Source organism: Camelus dromedarius, chromosome 19 (assembly GCF_036321535.1).
Source record: "Camelus dromedarius isolate mCamDro1 chromosome 19, mCamDro1.pat, whole genome shotgun sequence".
Lineage (NCBI taxonomy): Eukaryota > Metazoa > Chordata > Mammalia > Artiodactyla > Camelidae > Camelus > Camelus dromedarius.
The window spans coordinates 32,307,081-32,323,923 of record NC_087454.1 but is presented as its reverse complement, the minus strand read 5'-3'; the positions used below and the strand labels follow the sequence as shown (position 1 = coordinate 32,323,923).

The 16,843-nt window shown below is 39.4% G+C and overlaps 1 long non-coding RNA gene across 1 annotated transcript in view; it reads left to right on the top strand.

Moving 5' to 3' along the window:
- Positions 1-16,843, top strand: part of LOC116147620 (uncharacterized) — a 306,975-nt gene that overhangs the window by 273,111 nt on the left and 17,021 nt on the right. Inside the window, exon 5 of the long non-coding RNA XR_004131158.2 lies at positions 11,903-12,005. This is a non-coding gene — a long non-coding RNA (uncharacterized LOC116147620). The remainder of the gene's footprint in view (positions 1-11,902; positions 12,006-16,843) is intronic.

Genomic DNA, 16,843 nt, shown 5'->3' with positions numbered 1-16,843 from the left:
AACTCAATGCAAATGTTAATTTATTCAAGAGTAAAACACATTAGAGAATATAAAATAAACTGATTTTTTGAAAAGACTTAAGAAAAAATGCCTAGATAAAGGAAAAAAGAAGGTTCAAATAAAGCACACAGAGAGAGTTTATATATACTCAATTCATATTTATAAAATATTTCACTAAAAAAACAGAAAAAAAGGAAAAAATAGTTTTTCATAGTTGACATCTTGGAAAAATGTGAACGCAGCTGAAAGGCAGTGGAAGGATTTGGTTGTTTTCAATGATACTGTTGTTCTAGTCTTGATAGGTACGCACCTAAGACTGTTTTGAAAATGATCCAGTCTGAGGCACTGCCCTCTCTGAAGAGCTAAAGGACTCTGAAAAAATTATCCAGTCCAAGGAATCAATAATACCTAGGTTAACCTACAAATATGTGTTCTTACATTATATATTTTCCAATCAATCATAGAGACCATATCATCAGCATTTTAAAAAATCAGTATCTGAGCCATAGCAGTATGGAAACAATTTTTTAGCGGAAATTAATGAGTAGGAAGCATGGAGGGGAAGAAATGAGAAAGCAGGAAACATAAACAAGTTATAGGATAAAATAAGGTGAAGGATAAAGGCAGCTGCTTAAATATCAAAGATACAGAGTTCAGAATTCTACCAAAGGAACGAAGAAAAGTGTCATGGAAAAGGCATCTGGCATCTGAAGATAAATCACTTTACAGATGCATGTAATAAATGCAATCAAATTATTTTTTTTTCATATTTTTATTTGGTTTGACACTGAGATCCCTGACACCTCAGTGTGCAGGATGATGTGAGGGGAATAAATAAACTACACTCAGAAGTAACAGTGTCATCAGAAGAGAGAGATAAGAGACTGTGGTCACTCCCAGTTATTTGAGGAAACGATTGTATAGGTTGATCAGATGGCTAGCCCTCCAAAGCTAACTCTCATAAATCAGGAAGACTTCTTCCTCTTTCCCAGACAGAGATAGTATTTCAAGCATAATAAAACAGTAAGATTTTCCCCAGAGACGTCACCCAGTGATACTATTCAGTGAAGGAGGGAGGGGCTGAAGTTCAGTGAGCAGAATTTGTGCCCTTCGTTGCTGGGTCAGTGGGCGTGTGTATCCCACCCGTTACCCAGCTTCCTCTCTTGACTCATAATAATCTGGCCTCTCTATGTCCACACTCCTTCCTTCACGTTTATATCATAGTCTTAAAGCTGTCATGTAATACCGCATAATAGATAATATGGATAATAGATAATGTGTGAACTTAAACTTCTGCTTGTATTCAGCAGAGATCACATCAAGTAAGCAAGCACGAAAGAGAGAGAGAGAGAGAATACACAAAAAGTCAAATGGCTGATTATGATTGTAAACTGTGGGTGCAGTGGATGTTCTGCTCCCCAGCACCCCCTCCCCAGCCTTGAGATATTTGCTGCTGCAGCTGCAAGAGTGATGGGAGCTGAGAGCTCTTCGCCGCATCCTTCTCTGGTACTTGAACTTGGCTGAACAGAGCTCTCCAGGGGAATAAAGTCTCAGTCCCATTTCTCCAATTTTGGATGATTCCAAAAAGCCATCTCAGCTCTAATCTTCCTCATCTAATCAACCGAGGGTTTTGTTTCAACTTTATCACAATCCAGTGTTCACCTCTTCCCAGTCCTGCTTCCTTCACTCCCTCAAATGTGTGGATCTCAAGAGTGGTCCCTAATAAACTTCCTACGCTAAGAATCTGCCTCCTAGGAAAACTAGGGCACCTCCTAGGCGACAAATGGTATCAGAAATAGCCCAAGAAAGCAGCCCTGGAGATAGGATATTGAAGTTGACCAACCACTAACACATCAGCAGTGAGGACCCCCTCACTGGTGACAGGTGGAACAGGAATCTCTCATAGTAGTCGATAGCCCTGCAATTTTATCTCCTCACACGGAAGTTTACTGGGATGATGTATCCACCAGACAGAATGAACTGGATCATGAAATGTATCTTTTCATGTTTGAGAACCATGAGAGAAGTTGTAGTGATAAAGCACGAGGAAGTGGGGGCACTGGATAGGTTAGAGACCGACAGTAAAATGCCCAGGGTACTTAAAGGCTAAGGGTCCCCTCCTCGGCATATAAACAGACTTCTGCCATCAGAAGACAGAAGCAGCTTGGGATGTGGCCCCATACTCAATTACAAAAGTAGCCGTGCTCTTGAATTACTTAAATTCTCAGCCTTCAGAGTTCTGCTAGACCAACATAGGATCCCTGATTAAGAAAATGTGGAACCCTGAGACATGAAATGGTGATGTCAACCACATCATGACCCTTTGGTCTTGCAGAAGTTGGCCCACTCATTCCTAGTAAAGGCTTGAATTCTCTGTTTGTTTGAAGACAAAGCTGAGGTTTCTGTCTTGCAAGATACCTGTCGCCTTCCGATCTACCACACCTTCCCTCCTGGCCACCAGACCAATATTTAGAGTTAAAGCCAGGGTGGGTGGTGGGTATAGCTCAGTGGTAGAGCCTGTGCTCAGCATGTACAGGGTCCTGGGTTCAATCCCTGATACTGCCAATAAAAACAAACAAACAAACAAACAAATAAACAAAGTGGGTTTCTTAAAAAAAAAAAAGGAACAAACTTAAAATATATATATATATATATTTAGAATTAAGGTTCAGAAAAACCACAAAAATGATGTGTCCTGTGAGATTTCCTGAGGGGACATTTATTTACCAAAGCCCTGGCGAGAGAGCAACTGGCATCACTGAAAAGTACAGTGGTGGCTGTCTTCTGTAGGACAGGGCTTATGGCGAGACATGTTACATGCAAGGGCTCTCCGGTTGCAATGGATATCACACAGTGCTAAAAACAATGAAGGTAGGTGGCGGTGTTTACTCTAACAAGTTAGGTGTGGTGGTTGTGATGACTAGGGAGACCAAAGAGCAGCTGGGGGCCTCACCCACGGAGGCTGTGGAAATAGTTACAGGAGGGTGGTATCTCCAGAGGCAAGGTAGATGAGCGGCCAACGAGAGTGTCGCTCAGGCTCCAAATCTAAAACAAATCATGCAGGATTAATTAAGAGGCTGACTGCAGCCACCCTGATAAAAAGACAAATTCCCCGCCCAGCTTCCAGACCCAGGGACCCCTGACTGCAGTATAGGCCTGGGAGGAATGTCTTGACAGCATCACAGCGAGGATGAAGATGGGGTAGTAGTTCTTTGTGTGTGGTGTATGGATAGAGTAATGATTTCTGCAGCCCCCCCAAAAGATATATAGGGCCATTTAGTTGGGTAACTGTACACTAGATAAAGGCTAATTCCCAAACGTTTTGAGGACTTTTAGAGGGAAAGGTAAGAGGAGCAGTTATCAGCGGGCTCCTGCACTCCCTGGGTACCCTGGCTCAGTGATCCCACCTGGTGGGCACATCTCATCCACATATGTATAATCAGAGTGCACATACTTGGTAATTGAAACTTCACCTTGGTTGTTTGGGGTGTGGGATAAGAGCTATTATAGTAGAGAAGAACAAGTGAGAAATTCTAAAACTTCAACCATCTCAGCAAGGTATTAATAAACTGTGTTAAATAAAAAATGGTGTCACATCCTAAATAATAGAGATTAGTGCTAATCTTTCACACCCAAAGCATGCGACGGTAGCGTTCCCATCACATTCCCATTTAATTCACTATTTTAGGCAGAACTTGTAAAATGATAAGACTACTACAAAGTCAACCAAGGGGTAGCCACCATTGCAGCTGCTCATCCAGATGTGTTATCCTGCTAAAGTGAACGGACATGAGTTCAGGTGTATATAGTATTTGGCCACTGAGCTGATACATGTGTTCTTTTCCACTCCCATCAAGAAGGAAAGTTTGCATTCTCGTCGGATGGATAACCAAATACATTTATGGTTTTGCCCCAGAGCTATGTGTACTTTTTTGCCCTCTGTCCTATTATCAGAGGGGACCACAAACATCTCGATCTGGACTATCTGAATTGAAACAGTAGAATGAAGAGAGAACGTTAGTTCAAGATGAGCCCAAAGTGACAAGCCTGTTGGAGGTTTTAGTAAGATGCACATACTCCAGAGAGTGGGTGATAAAATCCACGAAGATTCAAGGGCTTGCAGTGTCAGTGAAGTTTCTAGGAGACCAGCGATCTGTGAAATGCTACAGCAACCCCTTCAAATAAGGAACACATTGTGGAATTCCACACCTTCACCACTAAGAAGGAAACACAAGCTTCCTTGGGTTCTAAAAGACAACATATTGCATATTTACTGTAACCCATTCGTTAGGCTACAAATTAGGCTGCCCACTTGGAGTGAGGTCTTCAACATAACAGGCATCTACAGCAAGACTTGACTACAATGCTTGAACCATGGGGCTTGGATACTGAATTACGGTTGCACTGCCATTCCATTCAGGAATGACACTGCAAAGGCTGGTGGAAAGAAATTCCCCTAAAGACAGAGCAGAGAAATGGTTTAGCTGAATGGTCAGGGGGTCTACAAAATATTGGAAGACTTGGGGGAAGGCGTACGTTAGATTTCTAGGACTTCCGTAACAAATTACCACAAATGTGGTACTTAAAACAACAGGCACTTACTCTCTCACAATAATGACTAGAAGCCGCAAACCAAAGCGTCGGCAGGACCGTATTCTCTCTGGAGGTTCGAGGGGAGAATCTGTCTCTTACCTTTTTCTGGTGCCTGTCCGAATTCCTCACATTGTGCCTGCGCTACTCCCATCTCTGCCTCCCTGGCTGCATCGCCTTCTCCCTGTGTCTTATCTTCTGTCTGTCTTCTCTGGGAATCTCTTATAAGGACACCTGTCATTGGACGTAGGGCCCACCCACATAATCCAGGATCATGTCCTCATCTCAAGATCCTTAACTTAATTACATCTGCAAAGACTCTTTTCACTAAAAGTGACATTCACAGATACTCGAGCTAAGTCCCCAGTATAATGCTGTCTCCAGAGTAGACAATCAGGGGCTCGGTGACAAGTTGACAATATTAGATCCTTTATATCCCAGAGAGACAGTAATTCTTTTTGAGTGTGTGCACTTACATTCCAGTTATGGTTGTGCCTTTCTGCATGAAGGACCTCAGCCAGCACCCTCTCTGATATCATAAATTGGATCCTCTGTATTGCAGTCAATCCTACATAATACCACAGAGACTCTGGGATCTATTTTATCAGAAAGGTGATATCGGCATGGCCACACAACCACAGAACCCGCAGTCTGTTGAAAGCATGATCTGAGCTGGAACAGTAGAATGCATAGACAGAATTCTAGGATACTGAAGAGTATACTATGTGATATTGAGGTGCTGGGGTAGGTACAACTTTAAGACAGCCCACAAGATCTGTGCCTTGCGTTGTGTGAGCCCTGCATAATCCTAGGTACTGAGACGTGATGACTTTCACTCCCATGGGCGTGTTGGCCTATAATGCAAAGGAAAATTTGCATATATCATTGAAGTCCTGAGTCACTTGACTTTAAGTTAAACTATCCACGTGGGCCTATCACATGAACCCTGCAAATCTGGGTCTACAGGTCAGATATTCAAAGCATGTACTGGCTTTACGATGGAGGGGGCCTCCTGGCAAGGAATGTAGGGGCTGGGGCTTGCCCCCAGATAAGAACAAGCAAGGAAACAACAAACTCAGTTTTATAACCACAAGGAAGTGAATTCTACCAAATAAAGAGTCAGCTTGGAATCAGATTTTCCCCCAAAACCTTGGAATGAGAACTCAGCCTCACTATAGAGTCAACAGGTACTCCCCCCAAAGCCCTATGGGCCCCTGTGAGAACAGCTGAAGCTACTGGGTTTTGCCACATTTTGAGCAAAAGAGTGTGATGGGTCCAAGCAGCTTCTGACAGGTGCTGGAGCGGTGAAAGGCACATGCTGGAAACTGACCAGATAAAGCTACCCTTCAGGGCAGCGCCTGACTCTGGGGAGAGGAATTATAATAACACAGAAAACAGACAATAGAGATGAAGGAAATACAAAGGTCTAGATGAACGTGGGAAAGAAGAACAGAGCCAAGAAATCTCGGGAAGCAAGTTGATATGTTTTTAAACATATATTCACAACAGCATAACTAGAATTATGTGAACTTAGAACATCTATCTTGAATATTATAAAAGTTTAGATGAAATAATTTTGCTGAAAAATGAGCAATGGGCAGCATGACAGTCAAATTTCATAGAATGGTATTAAGAGAAAAACAAACAGGAGAATAGGGGCAGAGTAATATTTCTGCAGTCAACAGTAGTGTGCCAGAGAGACATGCCCACACAACAGATCAAAAGTGTAACCTGCTACATCTAAGTGAGATCAAATGACAATAAGGAAATAATATGAAACAAAAAAACAAAATATTTTTCAAAAAATTTTTAAAATCTGCACAAATGATATAAAATGACTACAGAATGGATTAAAAGAAAAGACAGAAAACAGTATGGAGATTTCTTTAAAAAGCTAAAAATAGAGTTACCATATAATCCAGCAATCCCACTACTGAGCATACATCCACAGAACACTCCAATTTGAAAAAACACCTACACCCCAGTGTTCATAGCAGCAGTATTTACAATAGCCAAGACACAGAAGCAACCTAAATGTTCATTGACAGATGACTGGATAAAGAAGTTGTGGTATATTTGTACAATGGAATACTACTCAGCCATAAAAAAGAATGAAATAATGCCATTTGCAGCAACATGGTTGGACCTAGAGATTAGCATACTAAGTGAAGTAAGTCAGACAGAGAAAGACAAATATCATATGATATTACTTACAGGTAGACTCTAAAAAAGTGAAACAAATGAACTTATTTACAAAACAGAAATAGACTCAGACATAGAAAACAAACCTATGGTTACCAAAGTGGGCAGGAGGAAGGGATGGATAAATTGAGAGTTTGGGATTGGCAGATACAAACTATTGTATACAGAATAGATAAACAACAAGGTTCTACTGAATAGCACAGGGAACTATATTCAAAGGCTTGTAGTAACTTGTAATGAAAAAGAATATGTGTCTGTGTGTGTGTGTATAAAAAAATTGAATCACTATGCTGTACACCAGAAACTAACACAACATTGTAAATCAACTATACATCAATTTGTAAAAAATAATTAGAATCCTCATGTGTCTCCAACTTATGTTTTATGTAAATCAATTTTAGTGATAATGTGGGCTAGCCAGCCATTGTGACATTATCAAATTATACAACCTTTTGAGAATGGCATCTGACTGTCATGGAATGATATTAATTCCAAAATTGCCAAATAACATTATGAACATGACCAAAGAAAGCAAAGATGCAGTTCACCTCACTATTGGTGACTTTATGAGATACAATCATAGTTAAACAAATTCACATTGATCCAAACGTGTTTTACCAGCACTCAGCAATGCTCAATTTAATTTAGCTCAAAATTCAATAAAAGGTAGATTTTATTCATCAAAATGTTTTTAAAGGCTATTTTTTCTTTGTCTATTTTTAAGGTTTAGTGGATTGGAGCCTTTAAGGTTTTCCAAAAGAGTTAACAACATTCATTTAAAAGTGAGTTAGTATCCACTGGTAAAATAATCTTTAAAAATGAATATCATATAATATTTAAAGGCTCTGATATAATACTCTGCTAGATTTTTTGTTTCAAATAAGCCATCAGTATTACATAAAATAAAAATGAACCCAATGAAGGTTTGGTGAATTTTAAACAATATACTGTAATTATCAGAGATAGACAATCTTCTCAGCTTACAGTTTGTCAGTTTACAATGTTGTATCAATTTCTGTTGTACAGTACATTCTTCAGTCATACATGAATATACATATATTCATTTTCATATTCTTTTTCACCGTAAGCTACTACAAGATAATTGAATATATTTCCCTGTGCTACACAGTATAAACTTGTTAATGTATTTTATATATACTAGTCAGTATCTGTGAATCTCAAACTCTCAGTTTATCCCTTCCCACCCCCTCCCAAATTTGACCTTTTTAGAATCCACATATAAGTGGTACCATACAGGACTTGTCTTTCTCTGTTGGAGAAAGACTTATCTCAAGACTGTGTTTTCTGAAGATCCACACTTTGAGAAAAACAAATGCTTTGACACCAGAGGAGGAAATACCAAAAGATGCCCCCATTTCTTAGTATAAATTAATGAGCAATTCAATAATTTTCTTTCTACTTGAATCCTCCCATCACCACGGCTCCTGAAAATGACAAGTTTTTTCTTCTGTAAGAGACTTTGCTTCCTGCAGAGCCTTTCTGATATGGAGGAATTAATATTTCATCGTACAAGTATAAATGCCTGCCTTAGCAGAAACTTTTCTGTTCGTTGTTAACATGACCCTTGGGGCAGCCTCTTCAGACAGGCTTTCCAGGGAGTGAAGAGCAGCTTTTTAACGAGGAGATGGCAGGGGATGGTGTACAAGCACCATTCAAATTAAAAAGATCTTGTCAGGAAAAATTGGACTTGCAGGGGGAAAATGTATTTCTTTCTCGAGTTTAGAAGCTCAGCTGCAAAGTCGGGGTTTAATCATTGATTTAATAAACTGTCATCCTCCAAATAAGTATATTTTTGATACACTTTTGTTTTATTTTACCCCTTTTACCTACCATATGAGTCGCTGGGGACCAAGGGTGGATTGCTCTTACCTTTGTCAGTTTTCTCCTTGGGCTGAGAATCACACAGGTACCAAGTGGCGGGTTCTGTAAGCAATTAACAATAACTTCTCAAGGAGATGGTGTGAATGAAAAATACTGTCTGCTGTATCAGTAAACAAAGGATGCTGCAGCCATCAAGCCATCAGCTCAGTCATGAGCGGGAGGGAACTCAGGATGGAGACAAGTAGGCAGCCTGGCCTCTGCCACCACCTCCAACGGTGCCCCTGGAGGGGACTCAGGCTGGGAAAGCACAGGACACTGGTCCTGGACAGCTAAGTGCATATCAAAGGAATGATTTTAATCAGCCCAGACTTTTGCAACTTCCTATACATAGAAAAGCACTAAATCCCTCAACTCGAGATGTCTGGTTTTCTTTAATGAACAGGAATTTAATGTTCTGACTACCTGGTCTGTGTTGCAAAAACACCTATGTATCCTGGCTCCCCTCTTCCCTCTTTGCAGCAGTTCCTCAGAGCAATGTGAAAGGCTGTCACCTTGGGATTAAGTCTTTAGAAATGTCCACTGAATAAAACAAAACTCTCAACTTTTAGGTTGTTCTTTTTTTTTTTGCAGTCGACAATGTTGACTTTCGAGAAAATCAGCACTGTGTTCAAACTCGGAAAGTAGTGTCGTCCAGGAGAAAAGTCTGGGCTGGGGACAGTGATGCATCTGAGTTTGAAATCCAGTCCCTTTGATCACCACATCTGGGCAAGGAAATTAATCTCTTTGTGCCTTGATTCCTTCATCATCTGTAATAGCTGCTCTTTAGAACCACTGAAATGATTAAATGAGGCTAGACAGATAAATCTAGTGCAGAGGTTAGACTATGGTCAGCAGTTCATCAACAGTGCCTGATAAATCGTATTTTCAGGTGTTTCTGTTTTTATTTATCCAAATCCACTCACGTCTAAATAAAGGTTCTAAACCTGTTAACTGTTTCTTTCAGTATCATTCACTGGTCTTGAATTACTTCAATTATGCACACTTAGTAGGTAGACTAAAGCATTGTGGACATAAATGAAGACCACTCAGATGAGTGTAAGCAAAGGCCGTTTATTCAGAGCTTGCTATATACCAAGGGAGTCAGCCACCACTACCAGGTTTTAGCAGAGACTCAAAGGCAGGCAGAGGAGTGTAAAAGCTGTAAGATGGACAAAAGAGAAGGCTTCAGGTATCCCCTGATTGAAGGCTGTTGACAGGCGGCAGCAGGAGGCAGGCTGACTAGTCACCCTGTGTGATTTGCTAATGGAGTGTGTTTGACTTTCTCTGGTTGGTTGTAAATTGGAAGTAGTAGGGTAAATTAGGAGACGCTGTCAGTTAAGGATCAGCCCAGCAGCTAATGCCTACAGTTCTTTTAAAGTTGAGCTCTGTGTTAAAATTCAAACTAATTAACCTTGAGACAGTCATTTGGTTTGAACCCTAAACCTGATGCTTATTTAATCTTCACAGCTTTCTGTTCAAATCAAAGGGCTTTCTTGGGACCGACTTTCATCACAAACATTTATTTACATGTTGCACCTGTGCTCAACAACTCTGTCCTTCATTTTCATCCGCTCGTTAATAATCATACATTTACATGGATAATGTAAATATTGAATAAAAATGTCTACTTAAGCTTGCAAGTGCTGTGTTCAGGGTTTAACATTTCTAAGTCCCAATTCATTCTTTTAGAAAAAGAAGAGCATGGATAATTCCTAAATTACACCAGTCTGAGAATACAAAGCCACAAAATAACAGCAAAACAACACGACTCTTTATCTCTCCTTATCTCAGTCAGCACTGTTGGGCGGGGAAAGGCCTGGGCAGGGCTAACAAACCTCCAAGTTAGTTCAGAAACTCTACAGAAACTAATTTTAAGATGAACACATTCCCTCTGGCTGCCTGGAGCACTCACCATTTTCTCTCGCCCACTCTAGACGCTGCCTTTAGGGAAAACCATCCTCCTGGATTTTATCAAAACTTCACAAATTAGGTTTGCCTTTTACTCTCACTTCAGAGGAAAGAGCAGTTTCTGTTTTCACTGCAGGCCTCTCTCCTTAGGACCCAGGCGTGAGTCCCAGAGGACTGGGAACATGTCGGCAATTTGAGTAACACGCTGTGAGGTTACCAAAAAAAAAAAAAAAAAAAAAAAAAACCAAGGAAAGACTTGAAATGCAGCTTCTGGGAGTCTTGGCAGAACATCTCGTGATCCTCCCAAAACATGAGGGGACAGGGGTCTGCACGGAGCCATTCCCATGTCACCCTGCAGTCAGCTCCCTCTCCCCCTGGGGGGGTCATAAGACAGTTTCCCATCACCTTGCCAAGTTCTGATGAGGGATGGGCTTTCTGTGGCCTGGGACCTCTGGGCTGCAGTCTGAAATCAGCACTGATACAGCCCACAGCCAAGCTGCATTGCAGTCCTCTGGCCCTCCTGTTCTGCTGTTGTCCTTGTGGGTGTGTGGGGACAAGGTGCTTTTGGCTCTTCTTCCTTTCACTGTCCATGTCAATAACTAAGCTAAAAGCGAGTCGCTGTATCTTTACTGGCCAAACCAGTCAGGCCATGGCCTTGGCCTTGCCTTTTCTCGTGTGTGCTTGGCCCACAGCAGCCCCGGGCCCCTGCTCAGATACTTGGCGACAGACCCACAGAAGCAGTAGCTACACAGATCTAAAGCTTTCCGGAGACCTCCCCGCAAGTTTCCTGGTCATGGTCCCTCCGTGGAAGCTGAAACTCTTCGGCTTCTCAGAATTTCCCCACAAGCTCCCGTTGTCCACTCCAGCCAATGTTTCCGTAAGGCTGGTCAGTGCGACCTCTTCTATGATCTTCCATTCTGCTGGAATTCCAGGGACTTACACATCACCATCTGCTCCTAGAGCCGCGTGGTATCTACTTACTGATATAAATTCCTTAATCCAATATCACTCATAGTAGACCTTCTTTCGCGACTTAATCTTGACTGATAAAGTCAGATTTTTTTAAAGGCTTACACTGAAATTGAAAACCTCGGAAAAGAGGATCTGAAATATGTTAACATACAGGAAATCTTTTGTCTGGGTGAGAAAGCTTGGGATCAGGTCAGCTCTGAGCAACTTTTCACTTATTTTCTTCCCCCAAAGCTTAATAAAACCCAAATCTCTAGGTTGTGAGGTTGCAATTTTGCAAGTCCTTGCCTTTCATTCTAATTAAGTTTTTCCCTCTAGTGTAACTTGCCGATCTTTGTCATTACTTTTTTAGAGATCTAAAATACAGAGAATGGAACAGGCTTACTGCTGAACAACAATCAGATCATGAAAACTGAGAAAATTTGTGGGCGTGATTAGACCATGTGGAATAAAAGGTAATTTTCTTCTGACATGAGGACGATTGTTCTTATCTGAGGAACAAACACATATACCAGCTGAACTTGAAATCCATTTTGGTCTTATAATACAGTAACATTGACATATCGTGTTTCTCTTAAAACTGTGTATTTTTTTTTGTATTAATACATTGCAATTTGAAAATAACCTTCATGTAAACTATTTTTTCATGTAATCTCTGTGATTTGTGGAAGGCAATTATGATTATCCTTATTTTGTAAATGAAAATACTGAGTGTTAGTGGTTTGAGTGACTTGTACTATGTTGTAGAGCTCAGAAGTGGTAGAAAATCAACAATTCTATCAAAATGTGTATCTTTTAATTCTACGAACCATCTTTTAAGTTTGCCGACACTTGCAAACTCAAAAAAGAAAGAAAACCAATGTAGATCAAAACAAGAACAATAGCTCTTTCTCTAGGGATCACTGACAACAAAAATTTGTGAAGTTAATTACTTTTGAAAGCTTCAATTGGCCCACCTTGGACATTTGTTTAGTTATTGACTTTTTAGCCCTAATGACTTGAGACCCTTTTTTCCTAGGCTTTAAAATGTGCAAAGGGAAAGAATTCACCAATGGGCAGTTGTGGTTGGACCATAAGTTTTTCATTCAGTAGGCTTGGTTTTCTGAAGCGATATCATGTAACTTTTTACACAGCATTTTCATTTGAACGTCACATTAAATTCGTATTTAAAGAACATTCTTAACACTTTTACTTGTTTAACACAAATCTTGCAAGACTTGTCACCTGCTGAAGATTTAGAATAACCCGATATATATGTTACTTTTGTTATTGTTATGTTTGCTAGTATGCTTAATTATATGTCTATTAACATAACTGAAGGGAAAAATAGAGGATAATAAAATAATAGGAAATAAAACCTGCAATATCGTTTATTTAAAGCTTATGTCAAGTGTGTGTTAGTTTAAGGATTATTGTGACCAACTCTAGATTTATTTAAACAGATATTCAAAATTAATTAGTTCTGTGTCTCCAAAATCAATACCTATTCACTCAATCTGACTTTGTCTTTTTGGAATTTAGTATTTTACAGTGTTTTCTTTCTATGTTTACCATGACAGACAGGACTCTGTCTTAGAATATTTTTGTTTTCACTCTTAAAACATGCAGCTTCTTTTCTCATATTCATTTTCTAAAACTCAATTCTGAAATTAAGGAAAAATACTGGTGACTGATAGACCCTTCTCTTTAAGATCATGCATAGAGTATAATGAAGCTGGAGGGAGGCATTTAGAAACTATATATATTTCTGTGTTCAGGAGAAATGAAAGTATATCTCTATTTAAACATCTTTTCTATTTTTTGTAGAAGCTTATAAAAGATTAATTTAAGATACTAATGAGAATTGTTAGCATGCTCTTACCAGGTGGAGGATAATTCATGAAATGTAGTCTCAGCTCTTTTGGGAAATTTTCAAATCTAATTATTTGAAAAAAAATATAACAGAGAAGGTCACTGAAAAATCACACTCCGAGCAGACAAGGTGTCTATTATTGAAAAGTAAGCTTTTTAAGGCTAGAATAAAAGCAACATTTGAAAGTTTGAAGTAATTTCTGTCTTTCTTAGGTGGAAAATAAGTAACTTCAGGACAGAGCTCCCTTTTGTTCTGAAATGAGTTAATTTGTTAAGCAAATTTATTAATAAATGTATTTATTATTCCGTTCACATTCTGTTCAGTAATGTGAACCCAGTATAGCTGTAGCAGAATTTTCCTTCTTTGGAGCTAGGAAAATGCTATTGTCTAAATCTGGCTTTTGACTACACATTGCTCAAAAGTTATTGCTTGCTCTTGGAAGATTATTTTTGTATTCTTACCCAAGGAATTTATCACTTGAAATCAGGAACACAACCAGTGGAGGAAAAGTGGTGGAAAAAGAACTGAACTCAGTTTGATGCAGCAAATCCTGACTTGTATTGTTGCCCTTTAATACTAAAATACATTAATTTTGTAAAATTAATGTTTGTGATTTTTTTCTTTGGGAATAATAACTCATACTTTTAGAGATGGTTGAGGAGTCTATGGTTTTGATCTCAAGTGATAAATTCCAAACCCTACATGTTCATTATTTAGGGAATGGTCTCAGAACACATTTTAATTCAACAATGGAGTGATAACAATTACTTATATTTAACAAATCCTCAAATGTGAAGGTAATAAATATTTTACTTATAAATAACTCATATCTCATGGGATAAAAATGTCACAATGGAAATAAGAAATTATTTGAACTGACATATAAGAAAAATGTAACATCTCAATATGTTGGAGATGTAACCAAAGAGGTACTTATGAAATAATATACAGCCCTAAATGTTTATGTAAATAAAAGAATAAAAGGGAAAATCAATGTTCTAAGTATGCATTTTAAGAATCAGAAAGCCAGCAGCAAATTAAACATAATGAATAGAAGCACAGAAATATTAAAGCCCAAAATAAGAATAAATGAGTCAAAAATAAAATATGTAGTAGAAGAAACAATATCCAAATATTAGTATTTGAAGAGATTAGTAAGTCTGACAAGACTGGTCAAAGGCAGAGAGAGAGAAAGAGAGAGTTCAAATGATGCAAATCTAATTCTTACTGGTTTTTAGAGATGAAAAGAGAACTTTTGTGACTAATGCTTCAGTTGGAGGAAAAGACAAACAATGAGGGACTGAAAGGCAGCACCCTCAGCATCTCTTGCTTGACTCTGGACTCCATCCTTGTTTGTGTTTGTTTTTCCAAAAGTTCTTGGTATCACCCTCCTTCTCCGGAGCAACTGTCAGCCACACACTTCAGCAATATGTAGGGCTTGGTTTATTACCTTTTTGAAGTACAACCTAAGAAGAAACCAATTAAACTAGGAGATGCTAATGGGTGCTTCCTAGTGACTTCAGTGATAGCTGTTAGGTTTGAGCTTACCACATGTGAACCAATGGGCCATTCAAAACAGATGCTACAGCAGCTAAACTTGGAGCAGACTTTTCTCAAATCCCCAACTTATTTGCCAGTTTCTCTCTCTTCTCCCCTTGCCTCATGTTCTTTTTCCAAGAATGCACTTTGCCAAGATTTTTACAAGTTTTGTTATTTGAAGGCACTCATGAGACTTCACAGACACACTCACCTAAAGCTTTTATTTAAAAGCAAAGTATAAGATGCAGCAAGAGAAGGAGTTCAGGCGAGCATTGGAGGTCCAAGAGGGGGTCCTGATTCTCATGCAGACCCGCTTCATTTCCTAGTTGAGCCACTAAGAGATGTATGATGCACAGCGGTTCCGAGACAGGGTTCAAGGCACAAGTTCCCAGTGGTGGTTTTATGTCCATGTGGTCACTTTGTCAAGTCAGACTATGTAACAGGTTATACCCGGTAAAGGATATCAGTAAGCCAACTGCCCCCGGTGGTCACTAGAGGAGTGTCAGAATAACTCATCATAAATCCTACTGCTCTTAGCTTGGCCAGCAAAGACAGACATCCAGCCTTTCCTAGAGTTGAAACTAGATTTTTTCCCTGACCAGCTGTAAATCGACCCTGTCCAACACGCCCTTCATTCAAGTACATGTGTAAAACCCCCTTCTTTCTCCTGTGCAAACCTACTATGCATATTCAAATTGCCTCTTCTCTCATATCGATATTCTATGCTCTATTTACATTTTCCTATGTGTAAACTAACTTAACTGCTTGCTTCCTTTGTTCCTTCTAGGATCCTGGCTAATCACTAGCAGGTACTTAGGCAACCCAAATAAATTTAAGAAAAATTCTGTCCTCAATCAGCTCATAGTTCAGTGTCCCTCTGTCTCTTAGGTTCTCATTTACAACAGACAATATATATATACATTTAGAAATTGGGGAAGAAAAGGGAGTTGGAAAGGTTTACGGAACAAAGAACTTCCTGGAGGGTTAAATGGATATGGTAGTCTTTGTGGCGCTACTGGTAAGGTTTAACCTTAGACCTGCCCTACAAAAGCACTCTTCATCTCAGACAGTGCGGTGCAGGACTTTTATTCATAGAAATACTTGAAATATTACTTTGACTCTGAAAATACCTGGTGTTGCAGTTTGTCCTCTATTAAGAACATCTTTATGGGGATGAAGGAGATTGTAAATTAGTGCTTATCTGGCTCTTAACTTCGCAGCTTTTCAGACATTTCTTTAGGATGACCTGAGTTTTTCCTGAAAGCACTCAAGATAGCCACCCTTCACCAAGGGTAATTGATTTATTTCTCTTCTGAATTGGAGGAAGAATTAATTTGCCTGATGTAGCCTCGAGCAAAAGCAAATGTTGAGTTGACCTCATTCTCTGGCTATTTTCAGCATCACAGTGGAGGAGAAGGATAAATAATGAATATAAGAAGACTAACAATTAAATGCACAACACAACACACACACACACACACACAAACTCCTGGTTCAGTCTGTCAAAGAGAAAAGTCTCCTTTTAGTAATTTGGTAATAATTCCTTTTCTCTTAAGAAGTTTCAATAAACATACACAGATTTATTTTACTTCTTTTCATTCCCCTACCGTATTCGATGGGTCATGCCATTTCCATGCTTCTAAATCTCCAGTTTCCTCCGTACACATTGTCTCCTCTGCACTCCCACTTCTACTCTCCTAGTTTATTCACTCGTGTTCTGTTATCTGGAATAATATCCTCATATACCAACCAACTCCTCTGTCAGCAATTTTCAACCTCTTAATCCAGATCATTCACTTCACCAACAGAAATTCTATCTTAAAACACAGATTGAAATATTCTAATCCAGTTCTCAAAAACTCGCCATGGCTGATCAGTGTATAAAGTCAAAATCTCTGAAGC